The sequence below is a fragment of the Camelus ferus genome, chromosome 24, assembly GCF_009834535.1.
Source record: "Camelus ferus isolate YT-003-E chromosome 24, BCGSAC_Cfer_1.0, whole genome shotgun sequence".
Lineage (NCBI taxonomy): Eukaryota > Metazoa > Chordata > Mammalia > Artiodactyla > Camelidae > Camelus > Camelus ferus.
In genome coordinates, this window is record NC_045719.1 from 6,700,402 (window position 1) to 6,717,661 (window position 17,260).

At 36.7% G+C, this 17,260-nt stretch overlaps 1 protein-coding gene across 19 annotated transcripts in view; it reads left to right on the top strand.

Annotated features, from left to right (window-relative positions):
• The window catches only part of METTL4 (methyltransferase like 4), a 426,540-nt gene that overhangs the window by 344,578 nt on the left and 64,702 nt on the right, over window positions 1-17,260 (top strand). Inside the window, exon 11 of one of the 19 annotated variants that reach the window (XR_004314954.1) lies at window positions 14,978-15,080. The exons of 17 other annotated variants lie outside the window; for them this stretch is intronic. The gene's annotated coding sequence lies outside the window, so the exon portion shown is untranslated. The remainder of the gene's footprint in view (window positions 1-14,977; window positions 15,081-17,260) is intronic. One more of the 19 variants, XR_004314947.1, reaches the window with a different exon arrangement.

Sequence of the window (17,260 nt, forward strand, 5' to 3'; positions counted from 1 at the left end):
TTTCCACATTTTTGTACATGGGAGAAGGGAACAGTTGATGGAACCCCAGGGCTCCTAAGGCCTTCAATGGGCATTTCTCCAAGGACCAAAGAAACTCTGGAAATTTGAAAGCATAAGTGAGGTTATTTAACCATAAGCCTCATTAATGGTGGGGATGGAATTCCTGAAAGAAAATTCCATGCAACATTCAACGTTGACCTCCTTTACATAAAAAGAATAAATCTCTGCCATCCACCTGGTATGCTAAAGCCAACCCTGCATGCAGTCTTTCCCCCAGATCTGGAGACTTCACTCAGAACTCCAGCCAGTGGTTGAGAATCAGCTTTACTCAGTCCCTGTAGGCCCTGTCTGCACTTGAGCTCCTGGTCACAGAAAGAGAGCCCTTCCTCTCTGGAGGGCAATTTTGTGTACACTATAATCAGATGTTTTCTTGAACAAAATTTTTTTTTGACAAAAATAAAACCACAGCCTGTGGCTATAAATGGGAAAGCACAAAAGAAAATGAAGTGACAGCAGTCATGCAGATTAAAGTTCAGACACCAGAGGGTCAAATTGCAAATCCAGGAGAATTAAGCACTGAATGGGAGCAAAATGTGGTGCTATTTCTGGACTGTCCAGCGCTGCAGGGGAAAAATCACAGCACGCGTCTGGCTGCATCCTTTCTGTCCTGGCTGCCTCACCTCATTTTACTCTTCTCACATCACTTCTGTTTTCTCACAAGTTGTTCCTTGTATTTACCATTCACCTCAAGCCAGCAATTTCATCCTATCTCTTACTAATTTTAGCAAAAGATGTACAATCCAGTTTCATTGAGAAGAATAAAGCTTCTTAAACTTTTCTCAGCTTCAAAAGTTTTACTCCCACCATCTTCCCTACTAAGAACATTTTGGTCAATAGTTTTCTTTCTTTTTAATCCCTTTTCTGTTTCAAGTTTAGTTCTGCTAAACGTGTGCTAGATCATGTCTGTGTTTGTTTTTTTTTAACCTCATCTAAATTTTGGTTCAGAAATTAATTTCCTCTCTTATTTACATATATAATAATTTCCTTTCAACTAGATTTTCTCTCTTTTTAAAAGTAAAGTAATAAAAATACTGCTTTATAAGCTTTCTTGGTCATTGCAAATCATTCACACTTTCCCTTCATTCTAAAACTTCACAAAACTAACCTGGACACACTGCTTATGCTCCCTCATCTCCACTCTAGTTTTAGACCAAACTCATATTCCAGAATGAAAATGGTGAACCATGTGCAAAAGGAGTATTGCAAGCGACATCGGAATTTTGCAAAATTGATCACAATCAGCATCTGTCTTGTTCTCTGCTAAACGTTCACTTCTAGTCCCCGTGGCCCATATTCCATATTGTGGCCTGTGCTTGGCTGCATTTTAGGCTCTGAAATCCCACTTCCCTTCAGCATATTCTCCTTTCCTTGCACAGGACCTTGTCAGGTCATCCATTCTGATCACTGCACCAGCCTCAGAACCCACAACCAGCTTTACGAGTGTTGCCTGAAGCTCTAGACTCTCCCCTCCTCCCAAAGCACAGTTTGTACAAAACTCTTTACTCAACATTTAGCAATTATCTATTCATGAAATTTGATAGCTTTGTTTTCCTCTGTTCATCCTCCTCTTCTCTGCATTACTGGGTATTATTGACCACCTGCTTCTTGGCTTTCGCCTTCTCTGAAACTCCACTGATGCTTTTATTTTTCTGGCTTCCCCATCTCCGCCTTCTCAACCCCCCCCCCCAAAGGTTTCCCTCAACTTCCTTTTTCCATCTTACTACATGGTTTCTCTAGAAGTTGTCATTTATCAAATTAGCTCCAACTATTACTCCAAAGAATTCAGACCTTTTCTTTCTTTTATTCATATTCTCTCGTTTTCAGCATCTGATCTAAGTAGCACATCCTCTTCAGTAAGTTTCTTCCACCTCATTCCCCATCCATCTTGCTACCTAGCTCTAGTTCTGAGAGGGTCACATTACTTCTAATTGCTCTCCTGTTCAATTCGTCATGAGATGCAAATTAATTTCACTAGATTTGATTTTTAATTGAAGTATAGTTGGTTTACAGTGTTGTGTTAGTTTCTGGTGTACAGCATAGTGATTCAGTTATAGAAATACATTCTTTTTAAATACTCTTTTTCATTATAGGTTATTACAAGCTATTGTATATAGTTCCCTGGGCTCTACAGTAGGACTTGTTGTTTATCTATTCTGTATATAGTAGTTTGTATCTGCTAATCTCAAACTTCTAATTCCGCCCCCCCCCCCCACTTCTCCCCTTTAGTAACCATAAGTTTGTTTTGTATGTCTGTGAGTCTGTTTCTGTTTTGTAAATAAGTTCTGGGTATATATCCAGAGAAAATTCTAATTTGAAAAGATACATGCACCCCAGTGTTCATGGCAGCAGTATTTACAATAGCCAAGACATGGAAGTAACCTAATGTCCATTGACAGACGACTGGATAAAGAAGCTGTGGCCTAGATCTTGATTTTTATTTCAGACTCCTTTCCTTAAAAAACAAAATGACTCAGTTTTACATCAATTCCTTAAACTTCCATGTAAAATTCCTCACACTCTAGTAACTGCCTACTCTACTATTAATTATTTCATGAGTCCTTCGGCCAGTGGCCCTGTTCACTCCTGTTTCTTCACAGAAGAAGTTTCATACGTGTTGCCTGAATTAAACAGTTTCCCCTCATTTCTTGCTGTTGAAGTCCTAGCTGTTGTTTAAGTTCTAAGCCCAGTGCCACCTTGTTCATGATACCATTTAATACACTTTGACTGAAAGTGGTGGCTTTCTCTCTTTAAAATCTTATAGTTCTTTGAATTATTGAAGTGTCATTTATCATAATGAATCTTAAATTACAACTTTCATGCACATATCAAGTCTCTTTTATTCCTCCAAATCCCCTGCAATGTCTGTCAAATTAACTTGGAAATTGTAGGGAATAATAAATGTTTCTTAAATGAATTGTAACTCCTTATTTTATAATATTTGGGTTATGTCTTCTCCAGAAGTCAGATTCAGAAGGGAGAAAACATAAAAACTTTATTATTAATTTTTAAAATCTCCATTTTTGTGAATCAGCATTAATTTATAGTGGTTACTACACTTGCTTTGTATTTGGTTGCAATTCAAGATGAAAATTAACTTGAAATGCCCATATGTCTCTGACACTGCTTACTTTTCCTGTTACCAATCCAAGCTTGTACTGCTCGCCGCACGACAGGTGAATAAATCAAGAGATGCGTTGTTGAGGCAAGGACTAGTGACTTTACTCAGAAACCCAGCAGATGGAGAAGGTGAGGGACTAATGTCCTAGAGAACCATCTTACCCAAGCCAGAATTCAGGCTCCTTTTACACTAAAAAGGGGAGGGGATGTGGATGGTTGTTGCAAACGTCTTAGTGTTGGAATCCTTTGTTCTTGCAGCTGTCCACGTAGGTCAGGTCATGGTGTTCCTGTAAACCTCCAACCAGACAAATGTTATTCTCTGTTCTGCAGCTTTTTAATCCCTATATGAATGGAAAAGTGTTATACCCTTAAAGTTCAGAGCCTTGAGAATGGGCTCTCCTGTTTATTTCAGGCTGTGGGCAGCATTCTTTTACAAAAGGTGCAGAATCAGCATGACTAAGCATAGGAAACAGAGCACAGGGTTAGAGCTAAAGGAACAGATCTAATAGGAGCCAGATTTGTTCTTCCCTGTTACATTCCTGAGTAGTTCTATTTAAACCCCTGTTTCCACCTGGGTTCTTATTTAAGGCCCTTCCCTCCTTCCTTCCTTTTGTCTGGCAAACATGGAGTTGGTGAAGCACTTTCCTCCTGTAGTGTCTTTAAATGTAAGTCATTTATGTTCTGAAAAATATCCTGGGTGTGCTTTGACCTCACTTTGGCTGTGAACTCAGAAGTTTGCTCTCTGCTTACACCCTATGTCTTTGGTTCTGGTAGTGAATGGTGTTGCGATGCCCCGAAAAAAGAACACAACGCATTTTATAATCAAGTCACAGTTTGGAGAGTTTAAAAAGAAATTATTCTCTCATTCTTTCAGTATAATCTTAAGAAGCAAAATAAACCTAAGCATTCCCGTTCAAAAGTTCAAGTGTTACAAGTTTAATCATTATGACTACATTGGGAATATGTGGAGCTGTGTAAGAGGTTTTGTTTGTTTCCTTTTTGAACTTTAGCTGATTAATTTGTGCTGTTCTACAGTTTGCTACTTTGTGTAGATTTCAGAACCAGTCTTGGTGAATTAGTATTCATAGAAATATAAATTATTTTGGGGTCATCTCGTCTATAACCCTCCTACAGCCTCCCACACAGGCAGGGCTCCGGCGTGACCGGGTTATTGCATGTCCCTTCCTGGTTTGTACTGCTGTAATTACACGCCTGTACACAACAGCAGCTGACTCACAGGGTGGTTAGAAAGCTGCTGCATGCCTGTGACAGCCGGTAGGAAGGTATTGGAGAGGGAATGAGACGGTACATTTGGATGTGAGCAAGGATATCTTAGTGTCCTTATTAGCTGTGGCTTGTGGTTGCTGTTGTTTTTCTTCTTCTAAAATAGGACACCTTACTTTCAACTTTGTTTCAAACAGCTTTTTCTTTGCACTGAGCAGAATTTTCAAGACTAAACCACTTTGCCTATTGGACAGGCAGATTGATAATGAAGCATGTGGGAACCCTGCCATGTTTTGTTAGTCATAAATTCATTTTATGATAGTTTTTTTGGTTAAAAAATCCTGTTTGATTATAGGAAACTTAAAAATAACATAGATAATAGATGCACAAATAAAAAAGTTACTCATTATTTATAATCTCTATGTCCATAAATATCCTTAGCCAGAGTCATTGTTAGTATTTTGGTTATACTAACCATATATATACACATATGTATATATCTCCAAATGTCCCCAGGTCCTCCCTAGCTAAGAAATACAAATAAGGTCATGTTATTGGTTATGCTCACTTTTTGTGGCCTCTCTCCCACCTGTACAGCTTCAGGGACCAAACCCTCTCTCCGGCAGGTCTTCCTTCTCTACAATTCTGTGGAGTTTCTAGAGCAGATTTCATGTGCTCCGAGAGTATTTGGCTGCCCTCACTGATCTGGGTTACTAGTGGGAGTCTGGGGACACACCCTCATGTTCTTATGCTCAATGACTTCAACTGTTAAGGGTAACATCATTTTGGAGGGGTCTCACAACAAAGTTTTTTGGGTTGCAATATGTTTGTTACACAGGTGAGTCAAACTGCTTTATTTGTGGAGAGCAGCTTTGATAAATGACCTTTTCTTCTCCATGACAGTGAGGCCATCCGGTTGCTCCATTGGGAACAGAATCAATTAACAGACATCACTTGAAACTCAAATTTTCTTTAGTCTGGTTTTCAGCCCTCTTGTCTACATCTGATTTTTATTGAATTCATCTGAAATCTATTTGATATACTGTCTTAGTGTCCATAACCTTTATTTCCTGACATTTAGTTGCTTAGATGTGCCTCTGTTCATACTGCCTAGATGCTAATTGCTTTGATTAAACATTGGGAATTCTTACACGAAGAAGCTCCTTGTGAAAGAAGTGTTAAGAAAATGGTGACAAACAAAGGCATAGGCAGTGCTGGGTGAATGATAAAACTGACAACATTGTATGTACGCAGCCACTGGATAGAACCTGCTGTGGTTAATTACCATAGTCCTTTATAAACAAGATACATATCAGTTAGATAATAGTACTTGAGTAGGATTCAGGATTTACTGGATGACTTGGATGCTGCTGGTGAGACCACTGCCAGGTCAGAAGGAAACATGTGCTGTGCTGAAGGACCATCGTCTGCTGGGTCCTGGTTTTGTTCTTACTGAGAATAAAGATACTAGGGAACACTGGTCAAATTTGTATATACCATAAAGTTTTGATAAGTGGTTGATCCATACTGAAAAGGATGTTGTCACTAATCAAATTGATAAGCATAAATAATTGTCAAAGTCTAAAAGGGTAACACTGAATAGGAATGAATTTCCTAGGATATGCCCCAGAGGGCAGCTTCACAGACACAGGTCAGAAGGAGGACAGGTTACCAGCAGAGCTTGTAGACAAAGTCTGGGGTTTCAATTGGCTCATATATCTGTGGGGAATAAAATGCCGCACCATCATGATAATCTCAGGTGCCATCAGTGAAAGTGTTTTCACTTTTATCTCAAAGAAGATTACAGCCAACTTCCCACTGAAATGCCTAGAATACTGATTTCTGATCTGTGCACTACACTTCAAGTGGGATAATGAAAGACTAAAGAGACCAGGATGATGAAGTAGCTTAAAACCAAGAAATATTAGGAAATAATGGATGGCTCTGAGCTTGCAATAGTTAAAAAAAAAAAAAAATTAGTGAAGACATAGCTGTCTTTAAGCATCAATACATGCTATGTTTATTTTGTATCACTCCTGAAAGAAGAACAGGGAGAGAGAGAATTAACATGTATTTAGTACCTACTATGTGCCCAGTGTGAGTTAGTTTGTTTAATGTATATGTATACAATTTTTTAAAATTTCACAGCAACTTTATAAGGTATCTTATAATTGAGAATCCAGAGACACAGAGAACTTTAGAAACTTCAAGTGATATGCGTAGTTAGGGGATATAGAGTGTAGGGTTTGGATTACATGGCAGACACCTGTGATCCTCTGGGGAAACACCCTCCTCAGTCCATGAGATTTGGGAGGTTCTGGATTTTCTTCCTAAATCCAGGGGTGTGCATGTAGTCCTGTCCAGCTCAATCAGAACATAGTATCTCAGTGACTCAATCCAAGCATGTGGGATCAACTCTAGGGCCTTTGAAGGAGACATTCAGTGTGGGAATTAAGGGGGATCCTTGGAGGCTAAATGTGAGCCGCTGGTAGGCATCTTGCCATACGCAGCAAAAAATGGTGCCTGGCGATAGTCGCCAACACAAGGCAAGCAGAACTGAGAGCGTCCTGCTAAGCACCTGCAATATATTTTTGTACTTCAATCTTTACCATGAATGTGAGGATAATTCCATCATTGTCTTAATTTTTCAAGGGAAAAACAGTTGTTGACAATATTGAGTTTATAATGCTATTCTTAGCAGGGCCAGGATTCATACTCAGCTTTGTCACATTTTTTAATCACTGACTACTATCTTTATTTTCACTTGAATTATACAAATCAAAATAAAGTTAAGTACCTGGATGATTCTGCAGATCTTTACTTCATCAAATCTGACTTTAATTATGAAATTTCACATTTGGAGGGGTAGATTAATATGCTAACAGATTTAGGTGGGAATGTAAAGTTAAACTCTTTGGAGAAGGTTTACATGAGTGTTCAAAGAGGCCACTTAACTCAACATTTTACTTTTTAAGTCGTGGCTCCTAATCTTTGCCACTGAGAAAGCCAAGGAAAATTATTTATTTGTTTCCACTGCTTCTTGCAGTGGGGTATATAATGGTTGGCTATTTGATTTTGATTCACTAGCAATTGTATGAACACCTAGGGACAAACAGCAGGTGTTGAACTGTTGCAGTTTGCTTGGGAATGGTGAAAAAGGGTGCTAATTGTTCACAGATGAAAATAATTTCTGAGCTTCTTTTCTAAGTTGTAGATCTTTAGCTAAGAGATTCCACATAAGAAAGAAGAATTTGTGTAAAATCCAAGTGAACAGAGTGTAGGACTCTATCCTCTTGTACAAAACCGTGTCTCTTTAGATCAAGCTGCAACTTGTGCTTAATGGTTATGAACCTTCAACTACTAGCAAAAGATACAAGTATCTGAGGTCATTGTATAGTAAATGAGAAATATTATTGACTCTTTTTTTCCTTATAACACTAAAGTCTAAATATCACTACTTCAGTATCTTGTAATTTGTCACATTTTACCAAGTCTGGTCTCTTTCTTTAAAAAAAAATCAATATATTTTAATATTACATGGTAGTGAATTTCTGCACTGACAGCCCATTCATCTGTAAGCTATTAACTTTCCTGGCTTACTCAATAGAGCAGTTGAAGCTGAATTCATTAAAAAAAAAAATACCAGTAATGAGGACAGATGAACCTTAAAAATAGATGGTATTTAAATATACAACTTTATTATTCAATAGCTCTAGAAAAAATAGAAATATGTTATGCACAGATAATTGATTTAGAACTGAAATATGCTATAGATAATCTAGTTCCCATAATACATTTATATTTCCTTCCTTCTTGCTTTCCTCAAATTCAATGCATAGGGAAGTATTGTCAATTGTCCAATTATATTTGAAGTATGACTACTTTTTCTAAATCCTTGTTGCCCTATTTCCAACACTCAACAGCTCTTGGCTAGGCTACTAACATAGAGTTCAAACTAGCCTCCTGCCTTCTCCAATGGACAGCCTGTATTTTATTCTTCAGACAGTAGCCAGAGTGATGTTAAAAAATAAATTGGGTCATTTAACTTCCTTTTGGGCTCCCTCTGGCACTTATGATAAAATTCTAAGTCTCTTTACCCTGTCTGCAAGGTCTTACGTGGTCTTGGCTTTTTCTGACTCTTCAGCCACATGACATGTTTCTCTTCTTAGCATGTTCCAGCCATAATAGCTTTCTTTTTCCTTCTCAAACAGACCAAGTTCATTAATGCCTTGGGGCACTTCCATCTGCTGCCTCCTCTTCAGGGACTGTCTTTTCTTAGCTCTTTTCGTGGTTGGCTCCTTGTCATTCAGATCACAGCTTCTGTAGCATCTCATGAACAACAGCTTTCCTGACTGCCCAGCCAAAGCAGCCAATTCCAGTGTCAGCACCCTGTTTAGTTTTAAGTAATCATCACTTCCTGTATTTTCTCATTACTTTGTTGTTTGTCTTCATGACTAGAATATAAGTTCCTAACAACTTAGGAGAGTGTCTGATATATGAGGCTCTCAACACATGTTTGATAAGTGAAAGAGTTTAATGATATTTCAGTTAGGAGAAAAATACTTGGAAACACCACAAAAAGAAGCACAATATAACTACTGTACATTATTTCAATGATGTATAATAGCATTAGTATAGTAAAAAAGATTAAGAAGGAATAAAATGTTACCATTGATTAGTTCTAAGATAGGATTTTTTTTCTTTTTAATTTTTTTAATCTTCAAAATTTTAGCACTTATGTCTATTATAATAAGAAAAAGACTTTAAAAAGAAACGAAAACATTGGCATGAACTTTTACAAACTATTAAGAATGGCTTCTTCTGGATGGATTATGGTCAATTTTTTCTTCCACTTCAATTTTTGCTATACTTTTCAGATTTCCAACAGCATGCATGGCTAAATTTTATGATCAGGTACCAATTAACCTTTTAATTAAAAAATAGTGATGTCCAGATAACTTATATGGAAAAGCCATCTTAATTTAATGAATGTGAAAATGTTACATAATCGGGAGTTATCTAGGAATACCAGTATCGATTGACATTACTGATGCACTATAAAGGTCTGCAAATTCTTTGACACTCTTCCCCTAGAGTAATGGTGTCTGTTTCCCTTCTACTTGAACCTGTGACTTTTTTGATGATGGACTATGATAGAAGTGGCACTGTGCCAGCATTGAGCCAGCCTTTGACAGGGCTGCAGTCTCTTCCTTGTTCTCTTGAACCACTGAGGCCATCATATGCGAGTTATCTGCAGAGACCACAGAGAGAAAAAGAAAGATCCCCCGCTAGCCTCCAGCTATTGCAGCCAGCAGTCACTCAAATTATCCCAGATGAGGCTCCAGATATCACTAAACAGAAAGAAGCACTGAATGAATTCCTGAGTTACAAAAACGAGAGATAAAATAATAATAAGTTGCTGTTTAAAGAACCAAGCTTTGAATAGTCTGTTATGTAGCACTAGCTAAAGAGGTGGTTAAGGTCCAGCCATGAGTGATGATAGAGCTGCCATGTAAACCCAGGCAGTCTAACTTCAGTATGTATGTATAAAAGTGATATAACGGAAGTCTAAGAAGTCCAAGGGAAGATAAAAGTGATGAAGGATGGGGAAGCATTGACAAGATGAATTCAAAATCATGAGAAAATTAACTTTAATAATAAAGGCCATACAGAATCCCACAACTAGCATCATACTTAATGTTGAAGCACTGAGAGCTTTTCCCCTCAAGTCAGGAACAGGACAAACATGCCAACGTTTACTACTTCTATTCAACGTAGTATTGGAAGTTCTAGCCAGAGCACTTAGGTAAGAAAAAGAAACAAAAGACATACAAATTGGAAAGAAAGAAGTAAAATTTTTTTGTTCACATATGACATATCTCCATATATAGAAAATCCTAAAGATTCCACAAAACAATCCTGTGAAATTAATGACTAAATTAAGCAACACTAAAGGATACGAAATCAACATTGAAAAATCAGATGTATTTCTATGCAATAACAGTGAATAATCCAAAAAAAGAAAATTAAAAAATGAAAATATTATGTATATGAATGTTCATAGCTGCTTTATTTTTAACAGTGAAAGGCTAGAAATAATCCAAATGTCCACTCCTGCATAAAAATTAATCTTTCTGAAACAGAAGCTCAATCTAGTGTTAAGGAATCTTATTCATGATTTCATGACTATTTTGTAGATGTTCTTATTGATACTTTTCAGATGCGTGGGGAAGACATTTATTCAAGAGTCAATTTCTTACTTTGGATTCCAAGACAAATATACCTTCCAAGTTTTCCTTCCTAACTGCACTGTTAGATGTCTGTTTCTTGTCTTTGCTCCCTGTAACAATAAAATAAACTTATTCTCCTTAATCACATAATAACTATAATTCAGTTGTTCTATTTCATTTTAAAGTAATCACAGCATTTCATATAATTCAGTGTTAAATACTTGTTTTGGATATAATTTTACAGAGTTCTATTCTAAAACTTACAGAAACAGTCACATTACTGTGTCACGGTTAATGTTCTCTAATAAGACTATTGAATATACAGTAAACAATGATATTTTGATTAACTCATTATTTTTTTTAATTTTTAATTTTAATTTTTTAAACTCATTCAGTTCTTACCGGTTTCTTCTGCTCTTTATTGAATGCAGTATAGCCCTAGCAAAAACAGCCTACCTTCCTGTCCCTTTTTTCTCTCCTTTCTCCCCTTCCTTTTCTAGATAGAATAAACGATGTAGAGACTTGTACAATGGTATGCCATGCTTTATATTTTTAAAATGACTTTTATATGACAAAAAGGTGGATGGTTAAACTTCACCACCCAGTATGTAGGCTTTGAGGCTCATTAAAATCTGGTGGCTTCTGAATTAACTTGTGGGTCCCTACAGTGATGGAAATTGCTTCTTTCCAGTATTATCGACTGATAGAGCAGGTGATAACTTGTTTGCATCCTTTGAACAAGTTCATTAGTTTCCCATAATGGCTGTTGCAGGTAAACACTCTACTATTTAATTAGCAGACTCTCTTTGGTGAGCTTATAAACAATTACAGGACCTTTCTTCTTCCGTTTGTGTTCAGAACACAGATGCTTTTTTATGGTCAGTCTTACTCAATTCCAGTCAGTGGTTGTACACCTGACAGCTGCCATTAATAACTGTTAAAGCAACTGCCTATATTTTTTCATGACCTAAAAATAAAATTCCACTAATCATCAAGATTAACTGCCTGGGCATCAAAAGTTTTAAGCCTCTTCAGTACAAGTCTTCAAGTTGGCACTACTTATTCTAAATATTCTATGCCATTACCTAATAAATTGAAGCAACATGTAAGTGTTGAAAATCTCTGTGCTGAACATATATATGTATTCCATTGACAATGACCTGGTGTAAATGGACATTCAGTTTTAACATACGTTGAGTACCTGCCATCAGCTTGTCCCAAGGGATACAAGGGGGTACCAAAGACATAGTCTCTGCCTTAAAATAACTCCCAATATAGTGGAAGAAACAAATAGGCATTCAACCAGAGTGCACTTTTTATATTTCAAATTAGTGTGACATGACTCAGAGGAGCGAGGCTCAAAGTGATGTTGTATATTGGATGGAGGGACTGTGAAGTAGTTCTTGCCTACTACTTGTAAAAGGAATTATGTAAACAAAAGAGCTTCGTAGCATTGAAAAGAGAGCTTGATGAAAGAAGATAGCAGTATTTACTAGCAGTGCTTTGTCTGAATCTCTAGTAAGACAGAGATACATCTAAAGAGGATTTTAAGAAAGCTTTTCTTCATGATGCTTCCTCCTAAAAAATACAAATATCTAAATTATTTTGAAGGTTTCTTGTGTTGAACTTGTGTTTCTTTTGAATGTTTTGCTGTGCTCAGATTGACCGCTTTAGACTTAGCTCTAACTGACGTACATTTTAGGGAACACCATTTTGAATTTTAGACATAAGACAAAGACTCAAAAGTGATGTTTTGAATAAAATCATTACTGTAGAAACTGAGCTCAAAGCACACTTTTGCAATGGCCACTCAAATGTTGGAATTACACTGCAAGGGACTGGGTGTTAATAAGAGGGTACTTAGGTTTTGAAATAACTCAAGTCAATAGAAGGGGCATGGATTCTCTGGGATTAGAATTATAGTATTGGACGAATCTTTTCTTCATGACTTCATTGTACTAGAGGCAGAACTAAATTTATTCAGAATTGTATCAACTCACTAAATTAAGGGAGCCTAAGAGGCTTACTTGTAAAGTTGTAAATTGAAAAATATTTTTTACCCAATAATCTTAGACACTTTTCTAAGGAAATTAAGTCTTTGTAAACACAGAGTAAAGGGCGGTGGTTGAGTTGAAGAGTTTTATTTGCTCACCCATCAGCACATGAATCCTCAGGAACTGGCAACTTTTGGGAGATTCTAAGGCAAACATGATTTGGAATTACTGGTATGGGTTGTTTGCTAGTGGAGAAAAACAAGACCGCACTAGAGTTTTCAAGCAGGGATATCAAACTCAATGCCAGCATTGGTCAGTATCAGTTAACGTAGCAGGCAGCTGTTTGAAAACGTGGAACTGGAAAGCACAGGCCCTGCCCCTCTGAAGGGTTCAGCCACTATCTGGGTCTAGTGGATTATTGCTGCCATACTGGAGCTAGGGCCTAATTGTTGCCATATCCTTCAAATTGTAAAAAACAGCTAAAATCCAGCATTTTAAAAATATTAAATCCCCCAATTTTTAAATATATAAAGATACTTAAATATAAAAAAAATTAAATAAATAAAGAATGCCATCTATTTTTAGCATATAGTAGATAATATTATTAGGCCCAACAGAGGACATCTGCAGACCACATCTTGCAGCAAATCCATATATACAGTCTACCCTCATTATTTGTGGGAAATTTTCACAAGTTTCATATTTGAGCATTCATCTACGTGCTAAAATTTATTTGTAACTCAAAATCAGTACTGTAGCATTTTCATGGTTGGTTGTGAACATGCACAGAGTGGTGAAAAATTTGAGTTGCCAGATTCACAATTCCAGCAAGGCAATGCTCTGCCTTCATGTTTCAGTTCTCATACTGTAAAAAGCGTCTTTTTTGTTGTCTATTTGGTGCCATGGGTTTCACATTTTGGTGCTTTTGTTGGTGATTTTGGTGTTAAACTGGCTCCCAAGCTAATTGCTGAAGTGCAGTCTAGTGTTCCTAAGTGCAAGAAGGCTGTGATGTGCCTGATGGAGAAAATACTTGGATTTGATAAGCTTCATTCAGGTGCGAATTATAGTGTTGTCTGTGAGTTCAATGTCAATGAATCAACGATATATTAAATAAAGTGTCTCTAAGCAGAAATATATAAAGTAAGGTTATGTGTTGATTGGTTTATGAAAATGTGACCAGAAGCTTGTAGGAACCTAACCCTGTATCTCCTCTAGGAGTGATGGCTGAATATTTGCTAATTCAGTACTTGTGGTGACTTTATAGGACATGACTACAGTGAATAACAAGAATGCACTATAATTTCTTATTAATAGCCATGAGTTACTAAACAAAGCCAAGTTTCTTCAAAAACCCTAGGAGTCACAGTTGGTAAGGACTAGTTAGCACTGAAGAATAATGGAAGAACAAGTGAAATTCTGTCTCAAGATACTTGGGCAGCAGTGGGGAGCTCTGAGTGGTATAAGTGTCCCTCACATTCCTGAAGTCTGTTCTTCTTGTGCACATGGTCCTGCTGAGAGTAGAAGAGAAAGGGTTTGGGCATATTGTTTACCAATCAGATAATCCTCAGAGCTAGCCCAGGGCTCGAGTGAGAGTTAACCCCTTCTAATTTGCTTCTAAAGTGACTGGATTCATTCATAAGAAGTATAATCATTAATGACTATGTCCATCTGGGTGTTAAGTCTCTGACATTCCCCAGTTCTCTTCAGTACATTGAGAGGTGAGGTATTCTCACATCTTTGTAGTTGGGAGATGATGAAACGGTCTGTGGACAAACCACATTAACAAGGCCAAGGACAGGGTGAATCCTCCTGTCTATGTGACATAGACAGTGAGGAGCTGCCATGAGATTGAATTCTGATAATAACGATTTTGCCCCCTTGGCAGTTGCAAAGTTTATTAGAAGAAATTGTATAATCATAGCAAGATTGAGACAGATATCACCATCCAGAGGGATAAGAAAGGATTGAACCAGTATGTGAAGAAAAAAGGGGACTTTGGTAGTCAGGAAAGGCTCAGATGTCTCAAATCAATGTGGAGTTTCCTCTTATCTAGTCATCTGAAAGAGAGCTGTGTGATAGCTTTGTCAGAGGTTAATATATTTTTCAGAGGAAAAGATAATAAAATTATGATTTTATTTAAAGTTATATATATTTGTATATCCTGGTTACTTAATTTTATTGAAAATACTCAGGAAACTGAAGCAAGTATGGAGAAGACAAGGACAAATAGCTGTGTTCCATGGGTGGAATTTATAGGGCAGTAAAAGAATGAATGATGTGTCAACATAATATGAGATATTGATAAGAGTATTTGAAATATAGACCACAAAGTCTAATTATTTTTTTTTTTAGATCTGCTGTGATTGCCAGGCAGTGAAGAAAGTAGAAAGCTGATAAAAATGGATATCCCACTGAATCCCATGGAAATGAATGTCCCAGTGAAGCATGGCAGTAGGTAGAATGTTCCAGTATGAAAAGAATGACTCACGATCCTAGAGAGAAAGAAAAATGGGTTGGATAAAAATATCTATGTTTGAATGTATAGGGAAGTGAAAATGAGAGAATTTATGTCTTACATTCTTTGTCTTTATGAAGCAGGAGGTAGGCCCGCTTGTTTCATGGGTGGGACAAACTGGAGAGGCACTGATACGGATAAGTGTGAAGTCTTAAGAAAAATTATGAAATTTCTTTGAGGAGAGAGAAAGGAGTTAATTAAAATGACTGAAAATACCAATAAAAGGGCAGATGAGGTTACAAATTATGTTTATAATGCAGCTATTTTAAGCACAGCTGTGCCTTTTTCTTTAATAATATGTATCAAGAGTGAACAGAATGGACCATTGGATGAAATATTTTGTAAGATGGATTTGGTGGAAAATACAAGGAGCTATGGAATGGGCGGTGTTAGTGATACCATAAGTGAGATGGTTAGCTATAGGGTCCAAGGTAAGGAGAGAAACAATCAAAGCCAAGTGGAAGTTGATAACCTAGAAAATTAAGAAAGCACCAAGGTCCTGGAGGTCAAAGAACAATTGTACTTCGAGGGAATAGAAGAGGCCACTTTGTTGTATTCGGTTGCTAATTTACAGTTGTTTAGGATTTTTCATCTATGTTTGTGAGTGAGATTGGCAAGCAACTTTTCTTTCTCTTAAATGTGTTTACCTGATTTTGATATTGAAGATTTTATAGACTCAAAGATAATACAGAGAGTGTTTTATTTTTTTCCTCTGCACTGGGATAGTTTGTGTAAGACTGGAATTATTCAAGTTTTCTCTTTCATAATATCAGTAATTTTTGAAGTTATATATATTTTAGGACTGTTTCCATTTTATCTAGGTTTTCAACTGTATAGTAAAAGAAAGTCCATAAAATTCTTCCCTGATGTTTTTAATGTGATATCTGAGTTAAACTCCTCTTATTTCTTAATAATCTTTTATTGTTCTGCCTCTTCTTTCTCTCTCGTGACTTGCCGGAGATTTGTCAATTTTATTGGTCTTTTTATAGAATTGACTTTTGGCTTCAGTAATTTTATTTATTCCATGCTTGTTTTGTGTTAATCTAATAGTGAGTGCAGAATATATCAGCATACACAGGACATTCACATCTTTACTTGCATTTTTTAAAATGTACTTTTGAAGAGCAGATTTTTAAAAATTTAGATTCAGTTCATGTTATCAATTATTTTGAAGGTTTTGCTTTTTGTTACGTAGCTAAGAAATCTTCGCCTACTCCAAGACTGAAGGACTCTTCTAGATATTTGTCTAAATATTTTGGAGTTTTAGCTTTTATGTTTAGGTCTGTAATCCATTGTGATTTAATTTTCATGTGTGGGGTAAGCTAAGGATCAAGGTTAATTTTTTTTTTTTTACTATGTGGATCATTAGTTATTCAGGGACTGTGTGGTACAAAGACTATCATTTCCCAGTGCCCAAAGGTGTGGATGACTTTGTTGAAAATCAATGAACCTTATATATATGGGTATGTTTCTGATTTCCTTAGAATGTTTTTTTTGATTTAGATACCTATCTTGATAGCAATACTGTACAATATTGATTGCTATAGTTTTAAATTAAAATTTGAAATCATGATCAAATTCTGTTCTTTTTCAAAATTGATTTAGCTATTTTATGTTCTTTGCATTTCAATGTAAAATTAAGAATTGGTTTGTTATTCTCTGTAAAAAGCTTCATGAGAACCTTTGTAATTTCCTGTGATAAGAGTCATAAAGGTATCGTATATTGTTAATGAGGTTACTTTTGGAAAGCCCTTAGGATGCTTGCTGGCTGATTACCAGGGTTACCAACCCTGTGGTTAGACAGTTGGAACTTTCAGTATCCTCCCCACGCAACCTCTGGGGACGGGTGAGGGGCTGAGTTTCAATCAATTGGCAATGGCTGATGATTCAATCAATCATGACTATGTAATAAAGACTCCATAAAACCCAAAAGATTAGGATTCAGGGAGCTTCTGTGTTGGTGAACTCCTGGAGATGTGGGGAGAGTGGTGAGCTCTGACAGGACATGGAAGTTCCACACCCCACCCCACATACCTTGTCTTTCGTCCAGTTGTTCATCTGTGTCCTTGATCATATCCTTTTATTATAAACTGGTAAATGTAAGTAAATGTTTCCCTGAG